This window comes from Schistocerca nitens, chromosome 3 (genome assembly GCF_023898315.1).
Source record: "Schistocerca nitens isolate TAMUIC-IGC-003100 chromosome 3, iqSchNite1.1, whole genome shotgun sequence".
Lineage (NCBI taxonomy): Eukaryota > Metazoa > Arthropoda > Insecta > Orthoptera > Acrididae > Schistocerca > Schistocerca nitens.
In genome coordinates, this window is record NC_064616.1 from 729,945,765 (window position 1) to 729,971,129 (window position 25,365).

The window sequence follows — 25,365 nt, forward strand, 5'->3', positions numbered from 1 at the left end:
GATTCCGCTGATTTCATGCGATTTTTACCACCAACCTCAGCAATACTCGGCTGTCCCTGTCCGTCATTATATGAGGTCTGCCTGGTCTTGGTTTAACTGTGGTAGTTTCTTCGCATGTCCACTTCACAATCGCATCACCAACAGCCAAGGGTTGGAATGTCCCAGATGGATTTGTTACTCAGGTGACATCGAGTTCAAATGGTTCAAATGGTTCAAATGACTCTGAGCACTATGGGACTTAACTTTTGAGGTCATCAGTCCCATAGAACTTAGAACTACTTAAATCTAACTAACCTATGGACATCACACACATCCATGCCCGAGGCAGGATTCGAACCTGCGACGTAGCGGTCGCATGGTTCCGGACTGACATCCAGTGACCATGTTCGAAGTCACTGACCGACCCATTCTGCTGTTTACTGCTTCTCTACTGACAACATTGCATACATAACCTCCTTTTATACTGGCGCGTCTACTGCTCGTGACATATAGTGATCAGTTCCACATTACATAGGGGCGTCCGCATCCTTCGATAATGTGCAATATTGCATGCACATTTAATTTCATGTGGATTTATCCCAACTTAGGCACATGTTGCCTTGCTGCAGTGGTAACACCGGTTCCCGTCAGATCACCGAAGTTAAGCGCTGTTGGGATGGGCTAGCACTTGGATGGGTGACCATCCGGTCTGCCGAGCGCTGTTGGCAAGCGGGGTGCACTCAGCCCTTGTGAGGCAAACTGAGGAGTTACTTGATAGAGAAGTTGCGGCTCTGGTCTCGTAAACTGACACACGGCCGGGAGAGCGGTGTGCTGACCACATGCCCCTCCATATCCGCATCCAGTGACGCCTGTGGGTTGGGGGTGACAAGGCGGCCGGTCGGTACCGTTGGGCCGTCATGGCCTGTTCGGACGGAATTTAGATAGGCACATGTTATACGGAATTTCAAGCCATGGGCAGTCGTCGGAGACCTTCTGTTTTAACCTTCTTCACAGAAGTTAGCCTACAGGTGTTAAGGATGTTAAGTATGGTTAGCGACATGCCATTTTGTGTTTCCCGAACGACTGATCCAGCAATCTCCCAATGATTTGCAATTAATGAGAGGGACATCCGTCATGTTGGTAGCACAAAGACTGCCTTACGTTGAGATGTAATCCAAGAACTGCAGCAGCATATCTGTTGGGAACTTTAAATACTCTTCAGAGTCGTATTAATAAAACAGGTACCAATAATGAGACACACTGACAGCTCAAGATCACTGTTTATTCACTTCCCTCAACCAGTCCAGTGTACTGTGAAGATTGATTTGCCCATCGTTTGTAAATGATGATTCATTCGTAAACTAAATCTTACACGGAAACATTGAAACACTTTGCATTATTCGTAGACACCATTCGGAGATCTGTAACGTATTCTGAAAATTATTGTCTTGAAACTGTTGATGGATTGAAATGTGGAAAGTCTGAAAATCGTTGGAAGGTAATACTGGCAGAACACTTCATTCATTGAGTCCACTCGCACATTCAAATTGTCTTATAGTAACATATTGGTTGAGTGTTACTGCCGTTACAATACTAACGCGATGGCAAATGTGGAAGCGAACACATGTGAACTGTTCGTTGTTTACAATGCCCAGCTTTATTTGCAGTTTTTTTTACCGAATTCTGCAATTTATTTAATCATATCTTTCGCAATATGACAAAGATCGACAGCTTCGTCTGAAATGTGCACAAGCACAGAGTAAATCAGACTAATTTGATTCCACTCTTCCAAACAACACGTGGGTTTGCTTTAGGGCTAATTCTCAAGTGCGCCTTAAACTACAGTGGTTTAGTAGCAACACATACGAGCAGACTTACTGCAGAAGGGTTATCCTGTGATACGATTTAAACTAGTTAGAAGCGATTGGAGAGAGCAGGGGAAAAATCACCGAGGCACACGCGAATGCGTGACAGACGGGAGGAGAAGTTCGTTGCGAGGAGAGAGACAAATTTCGTGCTGTCAGCGCCATCTTGTTCGCCCCGGCGCTCGACAAGTCGCCACGTTGGCGTGACGGCATCGACGCCGCCACTTGGATTTCTCACAGTGACACGGCAAGTAATGGGCAGAAATTCGATATTCGTGTCGCTGGGTCACACTGAATGTTTCACTTAGTGCCGAACCGCTCACGCCGTGTGACTTCACCCAGAGGGCAGATGGAGGACCTATGCACGAACTCAGCCAACCAGCACTGTACACAACTATTCTTCGTACTGTTTGAAACCACCGTGAAGAATATGCCGCGCGTGTTTTTTACTGTCACTACTTTGTACATTACTCTCAAAATTATATTCATTTTCAAAAGAAGAAAGAAAAGAATGCAAAATTTGCAATGGTTTAAAAATTTGTTCACAAGCAGGACCCTAGAAGCAGGTTTTATTAGACTTAAACAGTTTTTTATTGTAAGAGAATAAATCTTTAACTACGTGACAAATACGATGACATATGACGATGAGACCAACAAGCGTTGAGGTACAACAACGTATGATGGACTTATGACAACAATCGTGACATAGATGTCACTTCAAGCCTCAGTGGCTGCCTACCTGGTCCGAGACATGTCTGATAGGCGAAAAACAACGAATCTCCGCAGGCCGACGCAGGATGTTTACCATATAGAGGACACGATCCTCAGTGGAAATTCTGTATGGGATGCACGGATGGCGCGATTGGTAGCTCACTGCCCAGCAAAGGCAGGGATCCGAGTTCATTCGCAGCTCGGGGCATCTTTTAAGCTTTTCAGTAACATTCATATGAATACACTCGAGAGACAAAGGAGCTGGACGATGGAGCGCATTATCCTCCCCACATGTATGTCTTACTAAAGCTTACCTGGCAAGAAGAGAGCATGCCTTTGTAGAATTCGTAAGTAATGGGCAGAAATAGACGCAATGGATGCACTAGACGAGACAGGAATCATTAACAAATGTCTGGACAATGTGATTGTACAAAATGAACCTTTGAATTGCGCGACACCCAAGATACTTCGTATTCGAATTCAGTGGCTGTCAGTGTCTGCATGAAAGAAAATACGAGCTTACGGAATATGAGACACAATTTGGGACAGGATTCAGAACTTCCGCCGAACGGAGTAGCCGCGAGGTCTTAGGCGACTTGTCACGGTCCACGTGGCTCCCCCCGTCGGGGGTTCGAGTCATCCCTCGGGGGTGTGTGTCGTCCTTAGCGTAAGTTAGATTAAGTAGTGTGTAAGCTTAGGGACCGATGACCTCAGCATTTTGGTCCCGTAAAACCTCACCACAAAATTCAAATTCAATTCAGAACTTCCTACCAGACAGAACTGAACATTACTTTTGAATACATTATGGGCACAGCAGTGATCAATGTCTTATAAATAATTACTATTAAAAACAGTCTTGATCACGATTTATTTAACAAGGTGACCGGTTTCAACCACTACTGTGGTCATCTTCAGACCATTGAGTAGGAACCTCTTTCTGTTGAAAGATCACTACTCATTTTTCAACAGAAAGAGGTTCCTACTCAATGGTCTGAAGATGACCACAGTAGTGGTTGAAACCGGTCACCTTGTTAAATAAATCGTGATCAAGACTGTTTTTAATAGTAATTATTTAGAACTGAACATGTCCTTCTTAAGGGGGCTAAACCGTCAGATGTATGAGTAATTTCAGAAACACCCCAAGAAAGTGTGATATAATTTACGGTTATTACTGATTCCTGTGATTTATTGGCAATACAGTAATCGAACAACGAACAGTAGTTGGTCCCTCCACCTATTTATGCACAGTAGGTTACATTTATTTACGTTGAGGCTCAACTGACACTTCTTTCACAACGCCTCGATCATCTACGAGTTTATTACACTTTTCTGCCGTTGCAACTGTTCTATAAACAACAATATCATCCTCGAACACCTTCACTGGACCTATTCACTAGATAATATACAAGAATAGGAAACTCCATGAGACTGCTCGGGGATGATGCTGTTGTTTATAGGGATGCTGCAACGGCACGGACCTTCCTATTTTATTCACCAAACCATATATAAAAATTGGAAGCTACGTGAAGTTCGCGGATGATGCTATTGCACGTGGAAAAGTTGTAGAGCGACTGGAAAAACCGACATAAGATAGCAAAGTTAATGGCTGTTTCTCTAAATATCGGATGTATGAAAACATTATGAATAATCTGTACAATGAACATGCAATAAAGAAACAAAGGAAAATTCGGAATGGGTATTAAAGTTCAGGGAGAAGAAATAAAAACTTTGAGGGTTGCCGATGGCAATGTAATTGTGTCAGAGTCAGAAAAGGACTTGCAAGAGCTGTTGAACGGAATTGATAGTGTCTTGAAAAGAATTATAAGATAAACACCAATAAAAGCAAAAAAAGTGTTTTGGAATGTAGTCCAATTAAATCAGGCGAAGACGGGGGAATTAGTTTAGGAAACGAGACACTAAAAGTAATGGACGAGTTCCGATATTTGAGCAGCAAAATAACTAATGATGGCTCAAGAACAGAACATGTAAAATGCAAACTGCACAATAACAAGAAAAACGTTTCTTAAAAAGAGAAATTTTTTAATAGCGAAAATAAATTTGATTGTTAGGAATTCTTTTCAGCAGGTATTTGTCTGGAGTGTGGCCTTTTACGAAAGTGAAACGTGGACGACAAGCAGTTCAGACAAGAAATGAATATAAGTTTTTAAAATGTGATTCTTCATAAGAATGCCGAAGATTAGGCGGGGAGGTCGAATAACTAACGAGATCGTACTAAATGTAGTTGGGGGAAAAGGAAATTTATGGAGCAACTTGACTAAAAGAAGGAATCGATTGACAGGAAACATCATGAGGCATCAAGGATTAGTCAATGTGGTAATGAAGGGTAATGTGGGGAGTAAAAATTATATGGGGAAACCTAGGCATAAATATAACAGGCACGTTCAAATGGATACTGGATGCAACAGTTATTCAAAGATCAAAATGCTTGCATAGGACTGGTGTGGAGAGCTGCATCAAACCTGTGTCGAGACTGAAGGTAGCAACAACAACAAAACCAATGATTTTTTTAGAATATTCACAATGGAAAACCAAGCACTGACTGATATTAATAGCATAGGTGGAATTCTGTGGGATGGAATCTTACGATTATCTGAAGGCTGTCCGCGATCGCGAAAATGCTAGGAGTGCCCTTACCGACTGAACTATAAAAAGGGCGCCTAATGGGCCTTCACACTTTTCAAGCTTCTCTCGGGTTTGGCGGGGAGGCGTTCCTACTTATCTCAACCAGTAAAAGCATTGTCCGCGAGGGAAAAGAGCCCCTGTTCAAGTCCCGCTTCCGTCGACAGTAGAGCTTGCCACGACATTTCTAGTTTACAATACATTAACTGATTTATCTGGAGTTTCAACTTGTGCTGAAAGTCAGCGACCTGTTATCTGACTTTACTTTTTCGTGTTCTTGCAACTTTTCAGTCATGGTCTCTGATCCTTGTCATCTGTTCTAAGATTTTTGGTCCAGTATTGGGCTGCACTGTTTCCTAGTCTTAAATCTTCGAGGGTGCACTTATAAGGACTGATAGGAAAATAGAATTTGCGTGGCACACCCTGCACCTCAGCGCAATCGAATAAAATGTGGCTGTCGTCTTATAACCTCCACCTTGATAGATTTGTCTTTAATGGTGCAACACCTATTCGTAGTCTGTTATAGGTCCTCCAAGTTTCGCACTCCAGTAGGTACCATTCTAATTTAAGTGGAAACTTGCTCTCTGCAAGGTACATTACATGCACTGCCTGAAAAAAAAAAAGAAGGCACTCAGAAGCCTTGGTCGGATGTCACTGTAACTTCTTACGCACACACCATCGATGGATATGTAAATGATTAGGGTTGCAATTCTCTACGACAGGTAGAACGACTAGCAGAGTGAATCTGCGTTGTTCATGTTATGTATCTCCAGGCGTGGTAGGATATATACTGGGCACGAACAGATTCAGAAGTAGATAGATGTCTGTGAAGGACTTGGAGATGCCACGTACTCGTGTGAGAAATCGTTGTCAGTGCCTATGAAAGTTGTGGATCTCCATTTGGCCGGCTTGTCGAATCGAGCAATATCCACCATTTGTGGGACATTAGGATGTGACAGTGGTCCGATGTTGGACTGCATAGGGATGCGAGGGCAGGCATACTATTCGTCTTGAAATTCCGGTCGACGATGTCTGAGCATTAGAATTGAGGATCGTCGTATTGTGCACGAAGCACATCATAACCCTATCACATGTGCGCCTACTATCCGAGGACAAACAGCATTATGTCGTTTAGCACCACTGGTCAGAGACTAGTGGCAGCAGGGCAAAGGAATTACCGTCCCACGCTTAGGATGCCGTTAACACCAAAGGAAATACGCTTGCGTTTGGAGTGGTGGCTTGAATGGGAAGCACAGGTTGCTGATGAATGGCGTCGCAATGTGTTCAGTGATGAATTGCAGTTCTCACTGCCTCGAATGACCATCGTCGGCGAGTACGGCAGCGACTGGGGAGAGGTCCCATTCTTCCAATGTTTTATGGAGGCACAGTGGTATTACCGTTGGCGTCATGATGTGGAGAGACATCGGGTATGGCTTCAGGACATGGCTGGTAGTGTTTGAGGCAACTCTGGTGGCACAACGGTATGTCACGAACAGCCTGCATATTCATGTATTTCTTCTTGATGTAACACTATCGGTGCCATTTTTCAACATGCCAATGCTGGTCTGCGCATGGAACGTGTCTTTATAAACAGTTTGCATGATGTTCAGGTACTCCTGTGGCCAACAAGATCCCTATTTCGATTTCTGATAGAACATGTGTTTTACCAGCTCGGATGTCAACTTCATCCCAGTGCCAGTATGTAGGATATCAAGAACCAGTTACGAGAGATATGAGTTAGCTTGCCTCAGGACAGGATACAATGGCTTTATGACACCCCTTCAAACCGAATCATGCATGCGGCCAGGCCAGAGAAGGTGCAACATCATACTGATAATTGAGCTCACACCGTCAAGTTCTTTGTAAACTGGACTCGATTTTGTAATCACTGCAATAACAAAAATAGTTCAAATGGCTCTGAGCACCATGGGACTTAACATCTGAGGTCATCAGTCCCCTAGAACTTAGAACTACTTAAACCTAACTAACCTAAGGACATCACACACATCCCATGCCCGAGGCAGGATTCGAACCTGCGACCGTAGCGGTCACGCGGTTCCAAACTGAAGCGCTTAGAACCACACGGCCACACCGGCCGGCTGCAATAACATCACATGTCCTCCCATGCCGTGAAGTTTCATTTTGTTTCCTCTTCACTTTTTTTGTCAGGCAGTGCATTTTTCAACAAAGGCCTATTTGTACTTTTCCGTGTATTCTGTTACTGACCGTCGAGTGCATGGAGCAGAAGTGCCAGTTTCTCTATACAGTTAATCCAGAGATGTTGCCATCAGACATAGATTTGTAAAAATATCGTAGGCTATAGTAAATAAGGGTAGACTACGGTAGTTTTCGTCATTTTGGTTCAAATGGCTCTGAGAACTATGGGACTTAACTTCTGAGGTCATCAGTCCCCTAGAACTTAGAACTACTTAAACTTAAATAACCTAAGGACATCACACACACCCATGCCCAAGGCAGGATTTGAACCGGCGACCGTAGCGGTCGCGCGGTTCCAGACTGTAGCCCCTAGAACCGCTCGGCCACCCCGGCCGGCGGTCATTTTGGATCGCAACCGTGTTATGTGGCTACGATCTTAACTGGCCAAAGCTATTAGCAAAAATAGCGGAGTCTACGCTTACTTACGATAGTATACGGTAGCCTAGGGAAGTTTTACAGCTCTATTGAAATGTCTTTAACCTATAAAAACTACTGCATCCAAACCATCCAAACTGCTAAGAGAGCAGCAACGAGGAGCGGCACAGAAAGCAACTTTGTTGCATTAAGTGGTAAGTAAACCCTACTGGCCTTCGAAGAACAACTGGTAAGACCCCTTTCTTTTCCACTGCAGAGTACGCCTGCCCAGTCTGGACTAGATCTGTCCATTTGGAAGAAGTGGATGTCGTCCTGAATGAGACATGCGGTTTAGCAAGTCACTGTATGATAGAGGTCTGCAAAGAGGGCGTTTTGATCGGTCATACTCTCTCGACTTCACCGCGCTCAGGCATGCTCGAAGCGGACAGGCTGTGGTCAAATGGGGCGCTGTGGTGAGGGCAGAGCGCTGTTGTCGCGAACGTTTCAGTATGTGTGTGTGCAGGTTAGTGTCACTTGTGACATATTCCCACCAGGTGGTGAGACTACACTCAAATCATAATTTTAGTTATGCCGTAGGTGTATACAGGGTGTTACAAAAAGGTACGGCCAAACTTTCAGGAAACATTCCTCGCACCCCAATAAAGAAAAGATGTTATGTGGACATGTGTCCGGAAACGCTTCATTTCCATGTCTGAGCTCATTTTAGTTTCGTCAGTATGTACTGTACTTCCTCGATTCACCGCCAGTTGGCCCAATTGAAGGAAGGTAATGTTGACTTCGGTGCTTGTGTTGACATGCGACCCATTGCTCTACAGTACTAGCATCAAGCACATCAGTACGTAGCATCAACAGGTTAGTGTTCATCACGAACGTGGTTTTGCAGTCAGTGCAATGTTTACAAATGCGGAGTTGGCAGATGCCCATTTGATGTATGGATTAGCACGGGGCAATAGCCGTGGCGCGGTACGTTTGTACCGAGACAGATTTTCAGAACGAAGGTGTCCCGACAGGAAGACGTTCGAAGCAATTGATCGGCGTCTTAGAGAGCGCGGAACATTCCAGCCTATGACTCGCGACTGGGGAAGATCTAGAACGACGAGGACCCCTGCAATGGACGAGGCAATTCTTCGTGCAGTTGACGATAACCCTAACGTCAGCGTCATAGAAGTTGCTGCTGTACAAGGTAACGTTGACCACGTCACTGTATGGAGAGTGCTACGGGAGAACCAGTTGTTTCCGTACCATGTACAGCGTGTGCAGGCACTATCAGCAGCTGATTGGCCTCCACGGGTACACTTCTGCGAATGGTTCATCCAACAATGTGTCAATCCTCATTTCAGTGCAAATGTTCTCTTTACGGATGAGGCTTCATTCCTACGTGATCAAACTGTAAATTTTCACAATCAACATGTGTGGGCTGACGAGAATCCGCACGCAATTGTGCAATCACGTCATCAACACAGATTTTCTGTGAACGTTTGGGCAGGCTTTGTTGGTGATGTCTTGATTGGGCCCCATGTTCTTCCACCTACGCTCAATGGAGCACGTTATCATGATTTCATACGGGATACTCTACCTGTGCTGCTAGAACATGTGCCTTTACAAGTACGACACAACGTGTGGTTCATGCACGATGGAGCTCCTGCAGATTTCGGTCGAAGTGTTCGTACGTTTCTCAACAACAGATTCGGTGACCGATGGATTGGTAGAGGCGGACCAATTCCATGGCCCCCACGCTCTCCTGACCTCAACCCTCTTGACTTTCATTTATGGGGGCATTTTAAAGCTCTTGTCTACGCAACCCCGGTACCAAATGTAGAGACTCTTCGTGCTCGTATTGTGGACGGTTGTGATACAATACTCCATTCTCCAGGGCTGCATCAGCCTATCAGGGATTCCATGCGACGGAGGGTGGATGCATGTATCCTCGCAAACGGAGGACATTTTGAACATTTCCTGTAACAAAGTGTTTGAATTCACCCTGTTGCTGTGTGTTTCCATTCCATGATTAATGTGATTTAAAGAGAAGTAATAAAATGAACTCTGACATGGAAAGTAAGCGTTTCCGGACACAAGTCCGCATAACATATTTTCTTTCTTTGTGTGTGAGGAATGTTTCCTGAAAGTTTGGCCGTACCTTTTTGTAACACCCTGTACTCCTGGGTGGTAGTGTCTAATCGCGACATCATTGTGATCCGTAAGAGAATATTTACAGATATCACAAAAACAAAGCCACATCAGAATTTCCTTCTAGCTTATCGGGTATTTCATCACATATTTGACGCACAGTGTTTAACGTATCCTCTCTATGAGAACTAGACTTACAATAATCGGAAATGTCACTATTCTAAGCAACGTCCGAATTTCGACTTTATCATCTATGACACGGTGACAGCACTCTGTCAGTACTCGCAGTGTCTACATTTAATAGACGATAATATGACAGTTGTACGGAAACTGACATTTTGCAATTAACTACGATTTTAATTTGCTGGACACGCAGCGGGTGTTAGACAAGAAAATACGGACTACAGTAACTTAAACGCACCTCTTTATCTACGAGTCCTGTATTACAACGATTTTTCAGTCTGTGCGTCCATAGCAAATGCGTTGTTCGATACTTCTCGCCTTCCAGCACTCCGATTGCTACTTTGAATGGCTCTAAAAAGTTACGGGCTCTTTTGTACTCTTGCTGTCGTAGCCAGTAAGTTTTTCAGAGACGTCTGTCACCAGAAGCATTTCCGTGATTTTGTCGTACAGTCTAACTACACAGTGTAGCATTCTAATTATACTGTTCCATCGATTCTTGCTTCAGGCTTGTCTGTATCGAATTCACCTCATCAGTTTTCTTCATAAGCCGTAGAATAAACCACTGCAAGTTCATTTATCAAACAATTGCAGCCGCGCGGGGTAGCCACGGTTCGCGCGGCTCCTCCCGTCGGAGGTTCGAAAAAAATGTTCAAATGTGTGTGAAATCTTATGGGACTTAACTGCTAAGGTCATCAGTCCCTAAGCTTACACACTACTTAACCTAAATTATCCTAAGGACAAACACACACACCCATGCCCGAGGGAGGACTCGAACCTCCGCCGGGATCAGCCTCACAGTCCATGTCTGCAGCGCCTAGACCGCTCGGCTAATCCCGCGCGGCTCGGAGGTTCGAGTCTTCTCTTGGGCATGGGTGTGTGTGTTGTCCTTAGCGTAAGTTAGTTTAAGTTAGATTAAGTAGTGTGTAAACTTAGGGACCGATGACCTCACCAATTTGGTCCCATAGAACTTACCACAAATTTCCAATTTTTCCAATCGTCATCGAAAACGTGTTCCAGGACTGTTGTAAGTAGGCTGTTTAGGTTTTTATGTTGGTAACGCCAAGTAGCGCTCTGTATGAAAATCACTGACTGTGCTGTGTGCAGTCTGCGGCTGGTTGGACTCATTGTTGGAATCATCGCTTGTGTAGTGTTGGACAGTTGGATGTGAATAGCGCGTAGCGTTATGCAGTTGGAGGTGAGCCGCCAGCAGTGGTGGATGTGTAGAGTGAGATGCCAGAGTTTTGAGAACGGACGATCTGGACGTGTGTCCACCAGAAAAAGGAAATTTGTAAAGATGGATGTCATGAATTGACATATTGACTTTTGAACATTATTAATGTAAATACATTGTTTGTTCTCTATCAAAATCTTTCATTTGCTAACTATGCCTATCCGTAGTTAGTGCCTTCAGTAGTTAGATATTTTATTTAGCTGGCAGTATTGTCGCTCGTTGTATTGCAGTAGTTCGAGTAACGAAGATTTTTGTGAGGTAAGTGATTCATGAAAGTTATAGGTTATTGTTAGTCAGGGCCACTTTTTGTAGGGATTATTGAAAGTCAGATGGCGTTGCGCTAAAAAAAAAAATTGTGTGTCAGTTTAGTGGTGATCAGAATAAGTAAAGAGAGAAATGTCTGAGTACCTTCAGTTTTACTCAGTTGTCTTTGTCTCAAATAACGTAGAAGCTTACCAGCATAGTAATTCAAAATTTTTCTAAGGGGACGTTTCACTGTGTTCAAAACATGTATAATGCCTGCATAGGGCCTAGTGCTGAAAGTATTGTTATGATTTGCATATGCTAGCGTCTCAGTCAGAGACAAATGACCTCTTAAATACTGGGGATTTAATCCTAGCAATTTGAATAATGTTGCCCCCAGGCATTTTTTGTTGTCATAAAAGTGAGTTGTCACCAATACCTTATTTCAAAGCGCCTAATTTTGATAAACTAAGCGTGCAGTAATATATAGACAACATTTTCCTGCATCGTTCCATGTATCCACTGTAATTACAAATGCATTGCCGCCTATGGCCTGGATAATGTTGAGCATTATACTAGCCCATATTCATCAGCTTATTTTTCTGTCTTTTGTGCTACTGTCGTAGAACATGAAAAATGTTGGAGACGTCTACGTGTCGCAGTTCTGAACCGACGTTAAGAAGCTCGTGATATAAAACCCGAACTCCTACATCTAATAATAATACAAATGGACCAAGCTCTCTGACAAAGATTTCTGCACACCTTTTTACTTTTCGTAGCTTTCGATGTAACTGGTAACGCTTTGTCATGGTCTACAGATATGAGCCACCGTCTTACTCTGGATATATTCTTTCGAATCGAGATTGGTTTTCACACTCTCCATCTTGCGTTCACGTATCGTGATCCTACAGGGGGCGACTGAGTGGCGCTCAGGTAACTAGTGTAGAGGGTCGGACAATTCGAGAGTCGGCTACTCGAACGAGCGAGAATTAAATCGAGAGCAGTCGTTCACTGCGGCCAAATCAGTCGTGTTGACATTTGCCGGACGTTACGCGGAACTACATGGACCGAGCAATTCGAGCGAGCATACAAGTCAGATGCAGTCCTCAGTTGCGTTCTACCAACAATACACGGTTCAGTAGTTTTGGTTCAAAATGGTTCAAATGGCTCTGAGCACTATGGGACTTAACATCTGAGGTCATCAGTCCCCTAGAACTTAGAACTACTTAAACCTAACTACCCTAAGGACATCACACACATCCATGCCCGAGGCAGGACTCGAACCTGCGACCGTAGCGGTCGCGCGGTTCCTGACTGTAGCTCCTAGAACCGCTCGATCACCCCGGCCGGCAGTAGCTTTGGTACAGCACATAAATGACGTAGTAGAGGGTCGTATTACCGGTAGTATTGGTAGCATTGATAGGGAAAGAAACGTAAATGAATTTGTGAGAGAAACTGGGAGCCGACGACTTCTCTTCGTTTCTTGTTTTGCACATAATCAGAACCACACGTCATTAAGCGGTAGTCCACTGCCTATTTTACGTCCTTACAAAACATAAACTGCATTTAATACGTAATAAAAATTAGTTGACTACGTAACTTTATGTAACGAAAGTAATTAGTCTTGATGCGAGTACAGTTTGCATCCACAAACACTAAAATATGTTTAATTATCGTTCTTATTTTGTAGTCAGTAGAACGTTCTTCATCTTGATCAAATGTAATAGTTCCGTGTTATAAATGATAAGTGCGAAAGTTGTTTAGCAATAACAGAAACATTTTATATAAGCTCGAGGGGGTATCGAAGCAATGTTTCATATGTTTTTGTTTTGCGTTTTCTTTAAATTGCGTTTTCTAGCGCTATATGATAAATCCGTGTTTTTTTAAAATTTTTACAGCTTGCCTCTGTTTCACGTCAAAGATCAACGTGAAACAAAGGGATGTTGTAGTATGAATTTTAAAAAAATGCAAGGTTATCAAATAGTGCTAGAGAACGCAACTTCCTGAAAAAAACGTAAATTAAAACAAATAAATATCAAAATCGCTTCAATACTCCTACTTCCTCTCTCACATTTATTTATGTCTCTTCCCCAACCAATGCTACCAATACTACTATTCTAGTTCTACTAGTTCTACCATTTGCTACGTCATTTATGTACTGTGCCAAAGTTACCGAACCGGTGTTCTGGTAGAGCGCAACTCTACCTGTTAAGAATACTCTACATATTTAGGTGTATCATTGTGGCAGGCCCTCCTAACATTGTCTTGTCTGTCTAGATCTTAAGGGAAATGCACACACTTGTGTTTTAAGGATTTTGATCTGAACGCGTTGACATGAGGAGGCAACCACTGATGCTAGGTGGGAAGGAAGCAGTGTTGCCAGTTTGAGCAGTCAGCTGCTTGAATGGCCGGCCACAGCGTGGATGCTGCAGGCGTGCTCGATCCCTGGGGAGAGGGCGCGCCACTACTTTATCTTGCCTCTGGGGAGGGGTGGCGGGGTGGCAGAATTCACGCGTGTCCTCCCCGGCTTCGGTCCTCACGGCTTCCATTAATCAAACAGGCGAGCGTTACGAAGGCCAGCTCGTGGAGGATTCGCGTCATTGCTCCCCTGTTCCATTTGGAACAGAGCTAACTGCTCCCTCTCTAATGACGCAGATTCGGTGAAATGTAAATTTCTGGAGTCGCAGGTGCCGCTTCTTGGTTTCCAGGCCAGCGGTCATTTACTTACACACCAATGAAGCGAAGTGCGGTTGTTTGCTGATTATGCTGTGGCGTACGTGAAGGTGTTGTGGTTGAGTGACTACAAGAGGGTACAATGTGACTTAGACAAAATTTCTAGTTGGTGTGATGAATGGGAGCTAGCTCTAAATGTAGGAAAATGTAAGTTAATGCAGGTGACTAGCATCCCGTAATGTTCGAATTCAACGTTAGTAGTGTTCGGCTTGACAGAAGTAGGTTAGTTAAATATCTAGGCTTTACGTTGCAAAGCGATATGAAACAGAGCGAGCACTTAAGGGGAGGTTTACTATCTTCTGGTTCAAAAAATCGATTTTTTTTAAATTGCATTTTTGGATCCATAAAAGTGTTTAGAATCCACCCGTGAAACGGTTTTTCCGAATACGGAACGGAAATGTTTGTTATTCGCGGTTGAACAAAAAAATGCACCTGCCTGAAATCGGACTTCTTCACGCACCAGTTTTTTACGGGAATTTCGATTTTGTAGCCGCGAAAAAGTATTCTATGTGCTTGCCTACGACTAAAACTGATAATGTGATCAAGGAGCTTACGACGTGCTACGGCTTGGCAGTCCGACGGCATTCCAGTTTGGTGGGATAGATGAACAAGGCAATTTGGGGGCAACGCATTTCCACAAGTGTTCGACGGATGACCACCCACAACACAAAAATTGTCCGGCTGGGGAAACTAGTTGGTGCAAGTGGCGCATTGCAGAGGCTACGAATATCAACACGACCAGCCGCTCTCCAAAGAAGTTCAAAAAGTGATTCATCCGATCTACGAGGCCCTTTCAGAGGACGAGTTATTGTACCGGTCCTTGGGAGGAAACACACAACATTCAAAGGAAACTTTGAACGCGTGTGTTTGGAAGTTAGCCCTCAAGCATTTGCATTCTGGAGCGAAGACTGTGGAGACTGTGACTTTCCTGGCAGTGAGCAGCTTCAACGAAGGGTATTCAGCAATTCTGAAGGCCATGACAACGATGGACGTCACCCCGGGACTATTCGACGCAGTTCGCCAAGCATTCGGACGACCACCGGATTCAACCGGCCGAAAACCGCTTGTCACCGACCGTACGAGCGGCTCTGGAGCATCGCAGGATGGCCCAGATCGAGCAGAACGCCCTCTATGAGGAAGAGGAAGGACTAGTTTATGGACCTGGAATAATAGATTGAACGTAAGTTGCATAATATTGCATTTATGTGTAGTCAGAAATTCAAACGCGTTTTTCTCGAAATGACTTTTTTATCGCACGGTATGGTAACTTCAAATCTACTAAACCGATTGGCATGATTCTTTATTTCCGACGAAGCTAACTAAATTGTCTGGGAGTTGTACCACTTTTATTCCGATCCATCAACTATAAATATTTTTACTTGGCCGACGAAGTCGAAAAATCGATGGAAACCCCCCCCCCCTATTTTTTTTTCAAATGGCTGCCATTTTGTTTCCCCTATGGTCCAAATAACTTAAGCGAGGTACAACTCCTAAAGAATCTTATATTCTTCGCTAACGTCAACTCAATTTTGATTTCAGACGAGCCGGCTGACCTGTGACATCCCGCTCGTGGAGGTCTATATCGAAATTTTGTTTCGTTCCGACGGCACTTCCGCCTTTGCTCTTCGACATTTCCGATCGAAAAAATTCCAGTTTGTAGAGGAAATATCAATAAACAAATTTGGCATTGATATCTATAAAAAAATTCTCAAAGAACATGCTTTTTTCGGGCCAACGCTGCAGTCTGGAACCGCAAGACCGCTACGGTCGCAGGTTCGAATCCTGCCTCGGGCATGGATGTTTGTGATGTCCTTAGGTTCGTTAGGTTTAACTAGTTCTAAGTTCTAGGGGACTAATGACCTCAGCAGTTGAGTCCCATAGTGCTCAGAGCCATTTTTTTTTTTTTTCGGGCCAAAGATAGTAAACCTCCCCTTAAGATCGGTAGTAACGAAGGCGAGTGGTCGACTTCGGTTTATTGCGCCATTTTTAGGAAAGTATAGCTCATCTATAAAGGAGACCGCGTGTAGAACACCAGTGCGGACCATTCTTGAGCACTGCTCGACTATTTGGGATTCCTACCACGTCAGATTCCAGGAAGACATCGAAGCGTGCTGCTAGATTTGTTACCGGTAGATTCGATGAACACCCAAATATCACGGAAATTATCCGTGAACTCAAGTCGGAATCCCTGGAGGTAAGACGACATTCTTTTTGCGTAACACTATTGAGAAAATTTAGAGAATCAGTATTCGTGTCTGACTGCAGAAAGATTCTGCTGGCCCAAAGTACATTTCGCGTAAAACGGCGAAGACAATATAAGAGAAATTAGGGCTTAATGGAATAATTTCGACAGTCATTTTTCCCACGTTCCATTTGCGAGCGGAACGAGAAAGGGAATCATTAATATTGGTACAAGGTACTCTGGACCGCATACCGTATGGTGGCGTGTGGAATGTGTATGTAGATGTAGACATACGAAATGATGAGTGCTATCGACAAGAGATGTCAAACTGATTCCATATTTCTATTTGGTATGATGAACGGCAGCTAGCCTTAAATGTAGACAAATGTAATTTAATGCAGATGAGTATAAAAACAATCCCATCATGTTCGAAAAGAGTATTAACAGTTTGCTACGTCATGCAATCACTTCGATTGCAAAGCGATATGAAATGAAATGAGCATGTAAAGACTGTAGTAGGCAAGACGAATTGTAGACTTAGGTTTATTGGGAGAATATTAGGAATGCGTGTAGAACACTAGTAGAACAAACTTTTGAGTACTGCTCGAGTGCTTGGGAGCCCCACCAGGCCGGATAAAGGAAGACGTCGAACCAATTCGGAGGCGGGCTGTTAGATTTGTTACCAGTGGACTCGCAGATGCTTCGGGAACTCAAATGGGATTCTCTCGAGGGAAGGCACTTTCTTTGCGAGGAGCGCCATTGAGAAATTTTAAAGCACCTCCATTTGCGACAGACTGCAGATTGATTCTACCGCCGCCAATGTTCATTTCGCGTAGAAACCACGAACATAAGGTAAGAGAAATTATGGCTCGCAGGAGGCATACAGACAGTCGTTTTTCCCTCGCTCTATTTGCGAGTGGAAGTGGAATAGATATGACCAGTAGTGGTACAGGGTGCCAACGGCCTTGCCGCAGTGGTAACACCGGTTCCCGTCAGATCACCGAAGTTAAGCACTTTCGGGCTGGGCTAGCACTTAGATGGGTGACCATCCGGTCTGTCGAGCGCTGTTGGGAAGCGGGGTGCACTCAGCCTCTGTGAGGCAAACTGAGGAGCTACTTGATTGAGGGCCGGCCGGAGTGGTCGTTCGGTTCTGGGAGCTACAGTCTGGAGCCGAGCGACCGCTACGGTCGCAGGTTCGAATCCTGCCTCGGGCATGGATGTGTGTGATGTTCTTAGGTTAGTTAGGTTTAATTAGTTCTAAGTTCTAGGCGACTGATGACCTCTGAAGTTAAGTCGCATAGTGCTCAGAGCCATTTGAGCCTACTTGATTGAGAAGTAGCGGCTCCGGACTCGGAAACTGACATACGGCCGGGAGAGCTGTGTGCTGACCACATGCCCCTCCATATCCGCATCCAGTGACGCCTGTGGTCTGAGGATGACACGGCGGCCGGTCGGTACTGTTGGGCCTTCATGGCCTATTCGGGAGGACTTGAGTTTTAGTTTTAGTGGTACAGGGTATCCTCCGCCACGTGCTGTTCGTTGGCTTCTGGAGTATGTATGTAGATGTCGATGTCGATACAGATGAGGGCAGCACCGTGTCATGATGTGCGCCTGACAAAACCAAACCTAATTACATGCTCAGAGAGTACGTAAAAAAATGTAACACGAAGTATGTTTTACAGACCGTATTATAATTTTTTTCTGAAAAGGAGTGAGAATACAGGCTAACAAAAACTCGACCGACAAAACTGCGGACATTTTCTCAGGATATTATCTACATGATTACTCTGCAGTTGGCAGTTGAGCGCTTGGCAGAAGGTTCACCACTTTCAGACTATTTCTCGACCGTTCCACTCTCAGGTGCACTTGGGAAAAATGGACACCTATAGCTTTCCGTGCGACGTAGGAGTTCTGTTATTTTATCACGATGGCGAGAGTCAACAAAATATTTTCGCATTCGCATACTTCTCTTTCTCTGAAAATCCTTCATAACAGTGAAACAGCCTGCCGTATGCAGTTATCGAAACGTACGGCACGAAAGACAAAGTAATGAAACAACCGTCAGGTGAAACACGTACACTTTCATCATCGTGCGTTCAGTACGTTCACTGTGCTCGCTAAACCCATACAGGAGTGTATATTCGTCGGCTCTTCATCAGCAGAGCTACTAGTCCTGCTGTGTAGCACTGTTAACGCACAGCTAACACATCCGGAAAAACAAATCATACACAAAATCGACCAGTACTGAAAGCAAGCTTGAGGGCGGAGCGTAAAATGGGCAGTATTATTGCAAACAGCCAGAACCGTGTTGGAATTTAACACTTTTGTTTCTAAACATGACACACAGTGCATACCGTCGACATTCGCACAGTTATGCAGATATTTTCAGTGCAGTACAGATGGAAGGTAAATGGGAGAAAGAAAGCGTACGAAATGTATTTACTATGTAACGAGCCACCAGAGGTCGCCGCGCGGGATTAGCCAAGTGGTCTCGGGCGCTGCAGTCATGGACTGTGCGGCTGGTCCCGGCGGAGGTTCGAGTCCTCCCTCGGGCACGGGTGTGTGTGTTTGTCCTTGGGATAATTTAGGTTAAGTAGTGTGTAAGCTTAGAGACTGATGGCCTTAACAGTTAAGTCCCATAAGATTTTACACACATTTGAACATTTTTTGAACCAGAGGTCACGGGTCCCTTACATCAAAATACTCAGAAAAATTTCTCTGAAAAACCTCTGAATTTTTTTCCGTGAACGGGATCGTTCTGCAAGGAAGGAAGGAAGATGCCACGGGCGTACTGCATCTGAAGTTTTTCAAAAAATGGCTCTGAGCACTATGGGACTTAACTTCTGAGGTCATCAGTCCCCTAGAACTTAGAACTACTTAAACCTAACTAACCTAAGGACATCACACACATCCATGCCCGAGGCAGGATTCGAACCTGCGACAGTAGCGGCCAGCGAAGTTTTTCAAAATAACCTTCCAGCCTCACACATCTCTTGGTCGGACTGTGGAATGATCAGCTAACATGGCGTCTTGATCACTTTCCTTTCTTGTACAGTATGGTCTCGATGCCTGCTTACTGTCTTCACATCCGTGGCTCAGAAACAATCAAATACCAGAGGGCGAAATGTTAGCTGTTTCTAAATTGATACCCTACCCGTCTTGTGATCGCTACAGAGCTTTCCACCTGATTTATTTACAGGCATAAAAAAGAATGATTCAGATGCCAGCTAAACCCTCACAACCGAATGAGGCAATGCTGCGGTAAGCGCCGTGAGTATTTGGGAGCAGACTGGTTCAGCTAATGAATCGATCATCCTGTAGACACACCTATTCCACAGATTCTCTACAGGTATATGTGGCCTAAAAGCCACATCCAGATTGGCTGGCACACCGACCCTCGTCGTTAACCCGTCTGGAGGATTCAATCCGGGGCCGGCGCACCTCCCCGTTCCGGAAGCGGCGTTTTAACACGCACGGCTACGCGGCGGATTCATTTCCAATACGAGTATGCCGAATAAAGAATTTATTGACCACTGGAACAACGTAAACGCTCCAATTCCTCTTCTCTCTTTGTTTCGTATTTTTCCAACAAACCACCTTCTCTTCTTGCCATCTTTTCTTCTTCCATCCATATTGTTTCCGATTTTTTACCTTTTCACCTGTGGTGGCTTCCTTAATTCAACATATTTCTATTAAAACAGTTACTTTCTATTATTTAAAAATCGTTCAAATTATTTTCTCCCATTAATTTTTTTTATTTATGCGGTTAGGTTCCTATCGACTTTTTAAAAAAGTAGGCTACCCTCATTTCTTCAATAAAAGTAGTCAAGAAGATTAACTTCTCTTCAGTAGAACCTTCGATATTTACTGTATGTTTTCGACCTTCTCAGTTTTTCTGTCCATCCAGCTTTTTTTAGTTCAATGTTAAGTTGTTACGTGGACATAACCGTTTCAGTCTTACAGTTGCAGCATACAGGACAGTGTTGTTCCTGGAGGACAGTTTGTCGAGGAACACATGATGTGTTTTGGTCAGTACTTCAGTCTGGTGACTGATTTGAGAGTCACACGAAGGAATGCGCATTGACGGCCGTTGTGACTGAGCGGTTCTAGGCGCTTCAGTCTGGAACCGCGCGCCCGCTACGATCGCAGGCTCGAATCCTGCTTCCTGCATGGATGTGTGTGATGTCCTTAGGTTAGTTAGGTTTAAGTAGTTCTAAGTTCTAGGGGCCTGATGACCTCAGATGTCGAGTCACATAGTGCTCAGAGCCATTTGAATGCGCATTAGAAACCGCTATAAGCAGCTTCCGACGTGTACGGTTTCCGTTGCTGCTAGACATGAGGTTGCGTTTTGTGCAGCATTTACAAAATAATTTCGAGTTCTAAACATTTAAGTACTGTATAATATGCTGAAGCAATTCGAAATATATTGTTCGTTCTTTACGTACAGATTTTTATGGCAAGTAAAATTCTGTAATATATTTTTGAAACCAGTTTTATAACGTGTAGACTTTCGTGCACCGTCTTGTACCTTGAAACAGAAGGAGGTCTTTTAGCAGGGAACATGTGATCGCCGGCCGGAGTGGCCGAGCGGTTCTAGGCGCTACAGTCTGGAACCGCGCGACCGCTACGTCGCAGGTTCGAATCCTGCATCGGGCACGGATGTGTGTGATGTCCTTAGGTTAGTTAGGTTTAAGTAGTACTAAGTTCTAGGGGACTGATGACCACAGCAGTTAAGTCCCATAGTGCTCAGAGCCATTTGAACCATTTGAACATGTGATCTTTGCAAATTAACTGAGTTTCGTTAATATCTTAACAACTTTACGTGTCTTGAAAACAGAAATTTGCTTTAGTTTCTAGTAGCTTCAGTTTCAAAATGCATTTAACTTGTAACTGGTTTTTGATAATAGTACTACTTAATTTGATTTCATTTACTGATTGTTGGTGTGTAGCAGAGTAATAATAGTAACAGAGACGGTTAAATACAGTTTTGGCCTGCCATACTTGTGTGGTTTAGCCAAATTATTCTCTTGCAGTGCTATTATTATTGCTTTGGAGAACAAAACCTTGTGACGACAATTTAAATTTGTAGAGATTAGTCGGTCGACCGTAGATAAGTTTATTGCTAGTTGCTTTACAAAAGCCCTAGCTGAAGAGTGCTCCAGAGCTCCGTATCAACGCTGACGTGACGGTAGCTTTGTGATGGAGAGGTGGCAAGACGATCGTTGAGATTCCGTGGCTATTGTGGCACTTACCGAGCGTATTCGCACTGATCAACAAGCCGTTTTCTTTCAATAAAATGCCTCTCACTAAGCAGCTGACGCGAGCTGGTTTGGAGGTGCAATACCACATCAGAGGTGTGTGCCGAATAGGGTATGAAATGCTATTAGCCTTTGCATTTGACGTAACGTGAGCTCTTCGAGAGCGCTTCACTATCTGTAGTACAGGGTGTCTCATTCGAAAAAGGGGCCCGCATCTCGTGGTCGTGCGGTAGCGTTCTCGCTTCCCACGCCCGGGTTCCCGGGTTCGATTCCCGGCGGGGTCAGGGATTTTCTCTGCCTCGTGATGGCTGGGTGTTGTGTGCTGTCCTTAGGTTAGTTAGGTTTAAGTAGTTCTAAGTTCTAGGGGACTGATGACCATAGTTGTTAAGTCCCATAGTGCTCAGAGCCATTCGAAAAAGGTCCCACAAACAAACATGTGCTTAAATTATACTTAAAGTCTTTGCATAAAAATCAGGAAATGAAATGAACGTGTCATACCTTATTCTTAGGGAAGTAAAGGTGAATCACATAATGTGCTGCAAGTGATCGCTCTCGTCTTGTAAACACAGTTGAACACAACGCTGTAGATTCTCGAATGTTGCTGCCAGAACCTTCGGTGTCACTGCCTGGATTTCACGGATGATGTTCTCTCGTAAATCTTCAAAGTTGTGTGGTCTGTTCCTGTAGACGTTGCCTTTTTGGCCACCACAGAGGAAAAAGTCACGTGTGTTATATCAGGTGACCTTTGGGGCCACAGTTCTTTCGAAAACACTCTGCTGTGGAAAAATGATTCGACCTCTGCCATGGTCACTCGAGACGTGTGGCAGGTGGCGCCATCCTATTGGTACCAGCCGAGGGTAAGTTGTTCATCGTTCAGTTGGTTCTCAAATTTCCGAAACATATGGATGTAAACTGAACTTGTCACAGTAGACGCGAAAAAAAATTGGTTCAATGATGCGACGGTGTAATATTGCACAGAATATGCCAATCTTTTGTTAATGCGAGAGTTGCTCGACCAGTGCATGTGGAGTTTCGTTGCACCACAAACGTGTGTATTCTGAGAGTTTACATAGCCAGAGTGGTGGAAACACGCCTCATCATTGAATCGTGTGTACTGCAATATTCCTGGCTTCTGAGCAATAAACTACAGGAACCAATGGCAAAATGTAATGCGTTTATCTTTTCCAATGACATTCAGTTTCTGAAGAACTGTAAACCTGTGTGGAAACATGCCGGATTTCTTCACAGCTCTATGACATGTGTTCCGTGAAATTCCACAGTCCTGAGATAGACGTCCAACAGACTTCGCAGGAGAGGCCAACAATCATTGTTTCACATCAGTTTTGGCCTGCGTCCGTTCCCCGACGTGAAAATCCAACACCAGTCCACTGCTCTTCATCTTGTTCACTAACTTTCGTATGCAGCATTTAGACGGTACATGCTGAAGTTGCCTGCCTTACAATATTAACAACAACAGTACCAGTACAGATATCCCACTGTTAGAGGCATGAGAACGATTTTCGCTTACATCTTTCGACTCGTTCCGGAGCAGGGTCACTTACTCAGAAATTCGTACATTTACCCTTCTTCATCATTCCTGAAAGTATGCAACACCATCACGGATTCACCCCGTATATATATATCTGTGATTTAAGCTCCTTAAGAATTTCAACACACGAAAACGTAGAAGAAGAAGAAAAAGCATAAAAACGAAGAGAAACAATTCATTTGCAATAGCTCTTCTTGTGCGGCACTGTGATAGCTCTCATTATGAATGTCTTAAGAAATAACAAAGTGGCCCTGTTACACAGGAGCGCTTGTTACAGTACGGTAGTAAAAGTTTTACAAGATGTATAAATGCTCTGAAAATTCAGCATCTGCTCGTCGTTAGGCAAAAGATTGGGCACCTAAAGCTTTAGAAATCCCTCAGTATTACTTGTCTAATTATGCGAAGCAGCGCGTTTGCCTACCACGAGGAATACATTATGTATGAGAGGCTACTGCTAACAGCTAATGACGAGATATCGCGCTCGTCCTGACCTAGTCGGCTCTTTTGCCATGCATCAAAAATTACTTTCAGAAATACAAAGCTTTTCGCAAGTCTTCATTTACAGGAGACAGCGAAAGTAAACGTCATTCTGGAGGACATAAATTAGGTTTCCTTGATTCATAAACTTACGAGTATAGTTTATAAATAGCGCTGCACCATTAAATGCAATTTATGCGGAGACATCTCTTGAATCGTTGCAGAGGATTTCTACGTGTAAATTGCACTGAGACTTTTTGCTAGTAGAAAAATATAGCAATGCATTTTCCTTTTTATTACACGTGGTTTTAACCACATGAGCGGGAAAATGCTCTCCTTCAGTTAGAAAATATTTTATTTTTATGTCTTCACAAGCTTCACTTCATTTGCTTTAGTCTGATTTTAACGTGACAGAGTATTAGTAAATTTTAATTTTAGCTATCGTGAGTTAGTATGAGCCCAACTAGAAGTAGCTCAGTTATGAAATGTAGTATTGTTTGTTAAACTCTTGAGATGTAATTTGTATACTGTAAATGCTATGCAGAGCATCACACTTCAAGAAAAAAACACATATTAACTGAGAATGTGATGTACTTCGATTCCAAATTACAAATGTGGTAATAAGATATTAGTGCGTCTATTTCGTTGATTACAGCGTCATGAACTTTGTGTTGATGCAGAGGTTACCAATATGAAAGCCATACGTGCCTAGATATTTGTTCCAATTCCAACGCTGTAACCGATTTTAATGGATTTTGGTGGAACATACTGTAATATTGAAGTAGGATTCCTTAGCGTAGTACTAATGCCCAAGCTGTGATAGTGTTATTGAGCAGAAAAGGCATGTCTACGCTACCGCATCCACCTTGCAGTCCATAACTAGTGCTGTACGGCTTTTTTCTCTGCCGCCCTGTCCATAAGGACCTTAATAGTAAGTCATTTTGATAATGAAACTCTGGCAGTGAATGTTTAGAGAGTATTTTGGAGCACATGGCAAAGAAGAGCTTCACCACGTCCTTCAGTAGTGGTAACGGGGTGGGACAAGTGCATCGCATTGGGTGGAGACTGTATTAAAGGTAACAAACCTTTGAACATTTAAGCTTCTGAAATAAAGTTTTTAGAAAACGAGTGCCTGTCTTCACTGAACATCCCTCGTACGCCAAGTATGTATCTGTGCTGTGTTGATGACTACTGTTAGTGCAAGTACAGTGTAGTGTAGTGTGATGTAACGTTTGTGGACTGGCAGCGAAAGAATGTTAATAACCCAACTATGCACTTAATTCTTTAATTTTTAACATAGTCCCCTATTGGGTGAATGCATTTTGTCCAACGTTTTTCCAGCGAATACACTGCGTCTGTGAAGTGTCATTTTGGAAGGTTTACTAAATTCCCATCTGCGATTACAACCTCCTCATTCAAAAACGTTTGACGACAGAAATTTCTTCAGCTGTGGGAATAGGAGGCCGAGCGGCTCTAGGCGCTTCAGTCCGGAACCACGCTGCTGCTACGGTCGCAGGTTCGAATCATGCCTCGGGCATGGATGTGTGTGATGTCCTTAGATTAGTTAGGTTTAGGTAGTTCTAAGTCTACGGGAC

At 43.8% G+C, this 25,365-nt stretch overlaps 1 protein-coding gene and 1 pseudogene across 1 annotated transcript in view; one reads left to right on the forward strand and one right to left on the reverse strand.

Moving 5' to 3' along the window:
- LOC126249408 (plexin-B) overlaps window positions 1–25,365 on the reverse strand; it is a 1,292,451-nt gene that overhangs the window by 71,543 nt on the left and 1,195,543 nt on the right. The window lies entirely within an intron of this gene.
- On the forward strand, window positions 17,442–17,559 carry LOC126250372 (5S ribosomal RNA; annotated as a pseudogene).